Source organism: Nicotiana tomentosiformis, chromosome 2 (genome assembly GCF_000390325.3).
Source record: "Nicotiana tomentosiformis chromosome 2, ASM39032v3, whole genome shotgun sequence".
Taxonomy (NCBI): Eukaryota; Viridiplantae; Streptophyta; class Magnoliopsida; order Solanales; family Solanaceae; genus Nicotiana; species Nicotiana tomentosiformis.
The window spans coordinates 7,190,004-7,196,849 of record NC_090813.1 but is presented as its reverse complement, the minus strand read 5'-3'; the positions used below and the strand labels follow the sequence as shown (position 1 = coordinate 7,196,849).

At 38.2% G+C, this 6,846-nt stretch overlaps 1 long non-coding RNA gene across 1 annotated transcript; it reads left to right on the top strand.

The window, feature by feature from the left end:
* The first annotated feature begins 309 nt into the window (after positions 1-309).
* On the top strand, positions 310-1,161 carry LOC104105038 (uncharacterized). The gene is made up of 2 exons (XR_688248.3): positions 310-457; positions 887-1,161. It is a non-coding gene; the product is annotated as an uncharacterized lncRNA (long non-coding RNA).
* The last annotated feature ends 5,685 nt before the right edge of the window (positions 1,162-6,846 follow it).

Sequence of the window (6,846 nt, the reverse complement as noted above, 5' to 3'; positions counted from 1 at the left end):
CGGACTTTAATGCGGGTACCGGATACCGAACATCGGTTGGGAAACAAAAAATATGTATGTGAAGACATATGTCATAACACTGTGTACGAGGTAAGTTTTACCGGATAAAATAACATCGGCATCCAACAAGAACAACTTGCTTCTCAGTAATGACAATTCAATCCCTTCGCCGGAAATTACACTATCTAGATAGGTAATATTTTATGTATATATACTATATATTGACATTCTTTGGCTTCTTTGGGAGTTTATTTTTTATATTCTGATCCAATTAGTGAAAATCCTGGCTCGTCACTGACAATATCCTTCTATAAAGTCAAACTATTAGTTTTATTTCAAATAAATGCTTATTCAATCCTTTCACATATAAAAATTATCAACTCGGAACCATAAAAATTAAAGTGCAATCAGCAAGATATGAATTCTCCCTTCGATGCTTGCAATTCCTTGCTTGATGGTCAGTATAAAAGCATTGTTTTCCTCCAACAACACTGAGAACTTTTCTTTCTTTTCCCCCTCTCTCTGTCTTCAAATTTCCAGAGTTTTCTCTTTCTGCCTTCTGTTAGAATCTATTGATTCAATATTCAAGAGAAATGGTCTCAGGCTCAAAGCCACTTTTATCATGGAGTTAACTGTATTTTAGAATGTGTATTTTGTTCTTGGATTTTCCATCTATGTTTCTCTTCTTAAAGCTATCAAATACAAGTCTATTAAAACTTTTATACATGCATATGATATTTATGTACGCATAGAAAATAGCGTTGGTTCATGCTCTTTGTTATAACAGGCTAGGCTCTCATGGTGGCCTTCAATTCGTGGTGAATTTCGACCTTTTCTTAATTTCTTTAGTATTTTTGGGCTTATTATGTCAATATTGTTTTGCCAGATTTGAATTTCTCTTCAAGATGTGGAATGGGGGACTCGATATCTCATTATGCTACTTATCTCATTCCAAATATGAGGAAGATATCAATGGAATTGAAGGCAACAACTCAATAAAAAATTTAGCACTTCATAGCTAATTACTTTGAGTATTGCAAGATTTCTTTCCATTTGGTTTATATGTATATTCTTCTATATCATCAAGCTAACATTTATGACAAGCAAGAATATGTTATTTGTACTCAGTCCAGCACTAAATCATATACTTCTTCATCTCTACTTAATTTTTGGTTGATTTCTCGAGCGTTATGAAAGTTTGCTATTAACTGATCATGAAAGTAGATATTAGTTAATATCTCAAATTTATGGTCAAGTAGATATTAATTAGTTAACATCTCAAATTGATATCATGGTTGATGTCAAGTTTGCTATTGTCATCTCAAGTTTATTGGTGAAAAGAAAAGATACATTAAATAGGAAGAAACAAGTACAAAAGAAAACGGTAAAAATGTTTAAGGAAAAATAATCCTATGAAACTTTGTTTTCTAAAATACCAAATTTCAAAACTTTGTTTTCGAACCGATGGAGTGGTTTTAAAATTATAAAAGGAGGATCAAAATACCTAATGCAAACATTTTTTTGATTCGACGTACATCCCAAAATGTGTATAGGGATTCAAGTACTACAGTTAACACATTAAATTTCATTTGAGTTTTTTTCTTTCTTGGAATATGTTAGTATATTTAGAAGATATATGAAATATAAAAAAATCCACGTTCTTTATTAACTTTAATAACTAAACAAAGCAATCACTTTCTAAATTTATTAAACCTTTTATTGATCACGCGAAGCACGACTAATTCACTAGTTAAATATGAATCGGGTTGGATAGCTTATCTGTTTTTGCATTATCCATTTTCGACCCACCCATATTCGACCCGACCGTTTGCCCTTTTTTATTTAATAATTGAGTTTAAGTAACAATAAAGAATTTTATATTACCAGTCTGATAATAGAAAAATAAATTATATATAACTTAAACTGATTGTTAATATTACATCAATGAAGTAGTGCACAGTTTTTCCGTTTTTGGTACAGGGAGATATTAAGAGTCCGTTTGGCCACGAAATCTTTTTCACTTTTTTTTTTTGAAATATTCACTTTTTTAGAAATCAGTGTTTGGTCATAAATTTTTAATTTTCACTTAAAAATAAATTTTAAAATTTTTCAATATGAGGCAATGGATACATGTTCTTCACTGTGACTTTGTTCAACTGGTGGTAATCAATATACATTCGCATAGAACCATCCTACTTCTTCATAAATAAGACAGGAGCACCCTAAGGTGACACACTGGGCCGAATGAAACCCTTATCAAGCAATTCCTGTAACTGCTCCTTCAACTCCTTCAATTTAGGAAGAGCCATACGATATGGAGGAATAGAGATGGGCTGAGTGCCCGACAACAAATCAATGCCAAAATCAATATCTCTGTCGGGCGGCATGCCCGGAAGATCAGCAGGAAACATATCTGGAAAGTCCCTCACTACTGGAACTGACTCAACTGTAGGGGTATCAATACTGACATCTCTCACATAAGCTAGATATGCGTCACACCCCTTCTCAACCATTCGTTGAGCTTTAAGAAATGAAATAACTATGCTGGGAGTATACTCTAAGGTACCTCTCCACTCTAACCGCCGTAATCCTGGCATAGCCAGCGTCACGGTTTTGGCGTGACAATCAAGAATAGCATAATGGGGTGACAACCAGTCCATGCCCAAAATAATATCAAAGTCCACCATGCTGAGCAACAATAAATCAGCTCTGGTCTTAAAACCACTAAGAGCAATCAAACACGACCGATACACGCGGTCCACAACAAGAGAATCTCCCACAGGAGTAGACACAAAAACAGGGGAACTCAAAGAATCCCGAGACACGCCCAAATATGAGGCAAAATAAGAGGATACATAAGAATATATAGAGCCTGGGTCAAATAATACCGATGCATCTCTATGACAGACCGGACAATACCTGTAATGACAGAATCAGAAGCGACTGCCTTTGTACGAGCAGGAAGGGCATAATATCTGGCCTGGCCTCTCCCTCTAGGGCGACCTCTACCTCCCCGACCTCCACCTCGAGCTGGCCGAGCAGGTGGGGCACGTTGTGGCTGAGAAGTCTGTGGAGGTACATGTAACGACCCGACTTGTCATTTTAAGAATTTACGCCCCGTTCATTGACTTAAGGTCTCGAGCAGCTTCGTAATATGTATTATGACCCACGAGTGTGGTCGAGTTTGATTTTCGGAAGATTCAAAATTTAATTAAAAGAATAATTCTCATTTTTGAAGCTTAAATGAAAAACAAATTGACTGGAGATATGACTTATGTGTAAACGATCTCAAATTCGAATTTTGATGATGTCAATAGCTCCGTATGGTGATTTTGGACTTAGGAGCGTGTCCGAAAAATTATTTGGAGGTCCGTAGTAAAATTAAGCTTGAAATATCGAAAGTTGAATTTTTGGGAAGTTTGACCGGGGGGTGACTTTTTGATATCGAGGTCAGAATTCGATTCTGAAAATTAGAATAGCTTCGTTATGTCATTTATGACTTGTGTGCAAAATTTAAAGTTATTCCGGATTGATTTGATGTGTTTCGGCACAAGATATAGAATTTGAAAGTTCAAAGTTCATAGATTTTGATTTGAGGTGTGATTCATAGTTTTGATATTGTTTGATGTGATTTGAGGCCTCGAGCGGGTTCGTGTTATGTATTGGGACTGGTTGGTATGCTCAGACGGGGTACCGAGTGGCTCGGGTGAGTTTCGGGGTGATTTCGGACCATTTCTAGGCCATTTTTAGTTGCTAATTTTTGGCCACAGAGGTATGCATCGCTATCGTGGACAAACAGTTGCGATCGCGAAGCGTAATTTTGCTGTTTGGAGACTGTGAATCGCGATCGCAGAAGCCTTTTCGCGATCGCATAGAAGAAACTCCTGCCGCACTGACCCGACTTTGGAAGCTCATATCTCGCAATCTATAAGGAATTTGGAGATTATCCAGAAATAAAAATTGTAGCCCTTTGTGTCTAGTTTTCCGAAAGGTAAACCATTTTTTATTTGGAGTTGTATAAAAAAGGTTATGGTAGATATACTACAGGCTGTCCGAGAAGAGTTTGAAAATCTTTGTTGCATAGGGCTGACTTTGAAAGCTTATATCTCAAAATATATAAGGAATTGGGAGATGATTGACAAATAAAAATTATAGCTCTTGGAATATAGTTTTTAAAAAGTTAAATCATTCATCATTTAGAGTTTTGTACAAAAGGTTATGACCATTATACTAGAGGTTGTCTGAAAGAGTTGGGGAGTTTGTTCTTCGCGATTGCGATTGGTTTTCCGCGATCGTGAAGAGAAATTTTGGGGCTGAAAATTTTTGTGCTTCGCGATCGCGAAGAGTAAATACCTGGGCAGTAGCTATATTTCGAGGTTTCAGCTATTTTTGACATATTTGGAGCTATGGAGCTCGGATTGAAGTGATTTTGGAGGCGATTTTTACCATATGGATTAGGGTAAGTGTTCTGTATCCTAAAGTGTTTATATTTCATGAATTTATGATTATATTCATCGTTTAATTTGGATTTTTAATGGAAGAAATCAAGATATTTATGGGATTGGGCTGCACGCCGCATCATGTTTGATATAGGCCGAGGGCCTGAGTGCTTTATGCCATGATTTGGCTTGATATAGCGCTTGGGCTGAAGGAGCCCCTTCGGAGTCTGTACACACCCCCAGTGAGAGGCATGAGTGATTGTGAGGTATGCCCGAGTGGCATAAGTGATTGTGAGGTATGCCCGAGAGGCATGAGTGATTGTGAGGTTTGCCCGAGAAGCTGTATGTGAGTGATGTTTTGCCCGTGGGGTTGTTTATGATTTCATCATTTTTGCTCACCTTTGCATTGCGCCTCTGTTTGAAACTATTGAAAAATATCTTTAAATGATGTTTACTGGAATTGGGTTTTAAAAGAGATTATTTGATTCAAACGCTGATTTGTTTTTAAGCATGTTGTATTTTTACCGAGATTTCATTATATGAACATTATATGCCCTATTGCTCGTCACTACTGCTCAATTTTTATTTACTGTTGTTACTTACTGAGTTGGCGTACTCACGTTACTCCCTGCACCTTGTGTGTAGATCCAGGTGTAGTTGGACACGGTAGCTATTGTTGACTATCCCGGTTGCATATTTTATCGGGGATAGTAAGGTAGTTGCTTGGCAATCGCAGCCCTGCTCTTCTCCTTCTTATTTTCCTTTAGTTGTATTTAGCTATTTTCTAGACTATGTTATTCTTGATATTGTCAGACAAATTGTATTAGATGCTCATGACTAATGACACCCCGATGTCGGGCTTTTCTTTTCCACAGTTTTGTTTTGATTTGAACTCATTTACAAAGGTTTTTATGTTAAATAGCCTTGAGATTATCTTTGAAATAAAAATATCGGTTTGTTTTGGAAAATGAGTCGGCTTGCCTAGTTCCACGATAGGCGCCATGATGACAGGGTTAGTTTGGGTCGTGACACTTACCGGGTTAGTTGGTTCGGGTCCGGAAGAATTTCAGAATGAATTGAAACACTTAGTCTCATAATTGAATGCTTGAGTTGAAACGTTGACCGGATATTGACTTATGTGAAAAGGACCCCGGAATTGAATTTTGGTTGGTGTCGTTAGGTCCGTTGGGTGATTTTGGACTTAAGAGCGTGTCCGGATTATGATTTGAAGGTCCGTAGTAGAATTAGGCTTGAAATGGCGAAAGTTGAGTTTTTGAGAAGTTTGACCAGGAGTGGAATTTCTGATATCGGGGTCGGATTGAGATTTTGGATGTTGGAGTAGGTTCGTGGGGTCATTTGTAACTTGTGTGTAAAATTTGAGGTCAATCAGACGTGATTTGATAGGTTTCGGCGCGGTTTGTAGAATTTGGAAAATTCAAAGTTCATTAGGCTTGAATATAGGTGTGTTCATGTTCTTGAGGTTGTTTGAGGTGATTTAAGGGTTCAGCTATGTTCGTATGATGTTTTAGGAGTTGTTGGTATGTTTGGTTGAGGTTCCGGGGGCCTCGGATTGATTTCGGGTGTTTAACGGATCAAGGTTTGAAGTTGGAGAGCTGCTGAAGTTTGAGGACTGCTGGTGTAATCGCACCTGCAGAGTGGGCACCACAGGTGTGAGCCCGCAGAAACGGGAAGGTAGCCGCAGAAGCGGTCCAGGAAGGCAATGGCAGAGTTCGCAGGTGCGAGGTTCTTTCCGCACCTACGAGGCCGCAGATGCGGACGTGTTGCGCAGAAGTGAATATGTATGTGCAGGTGCAGTAGATGGGGAATTAACTGACTTTCGCAGAAGCCTTGTTTTCACCGCAAAAGAGGGACCACAGAAGCAGATTGTTGGACCGCAGATGCGGTTTGACTAGCCAAAACATATAAATGCTAGGGTTCGCGATTTTTGCTTCATTTTAACATTTTGAACTCAGAATTGGGCGATTTGTGAGAGCGAATTCGAAGGGATTCTTGAGGTAGTCACTTGTGGTTAAATTTCTTCAATAACTATATTTTCACATTGATTTCCCCATCTAGTTGGTGTGTTTTTGAGGTGTAAATTGGGGATTTGAGGCTAGGGATTTGGAAAGTTGATTTTGGGGATTTAAGTGTCGAATTGGTGTCGAATGTTGATGAGTTTTATATGATTAGACTAGTAGTTGAATGGGCTTTTGGGTTTTGTGACTTTTGTTGGATTTCGAGACGTGGGCCCGGGGGCCGACTTGAAGCAGATTTTGGATTTTGATTCATAATTTCGTATTTTTGTGTGGAATTGATTCCTCTAGCCCGTATTGATTGTATTTTGTTGCTTGAGTCTAGATTCGGGACATTTGGAGGCTGATTTGCGAGGCAAAGGCGTATTGGAGTA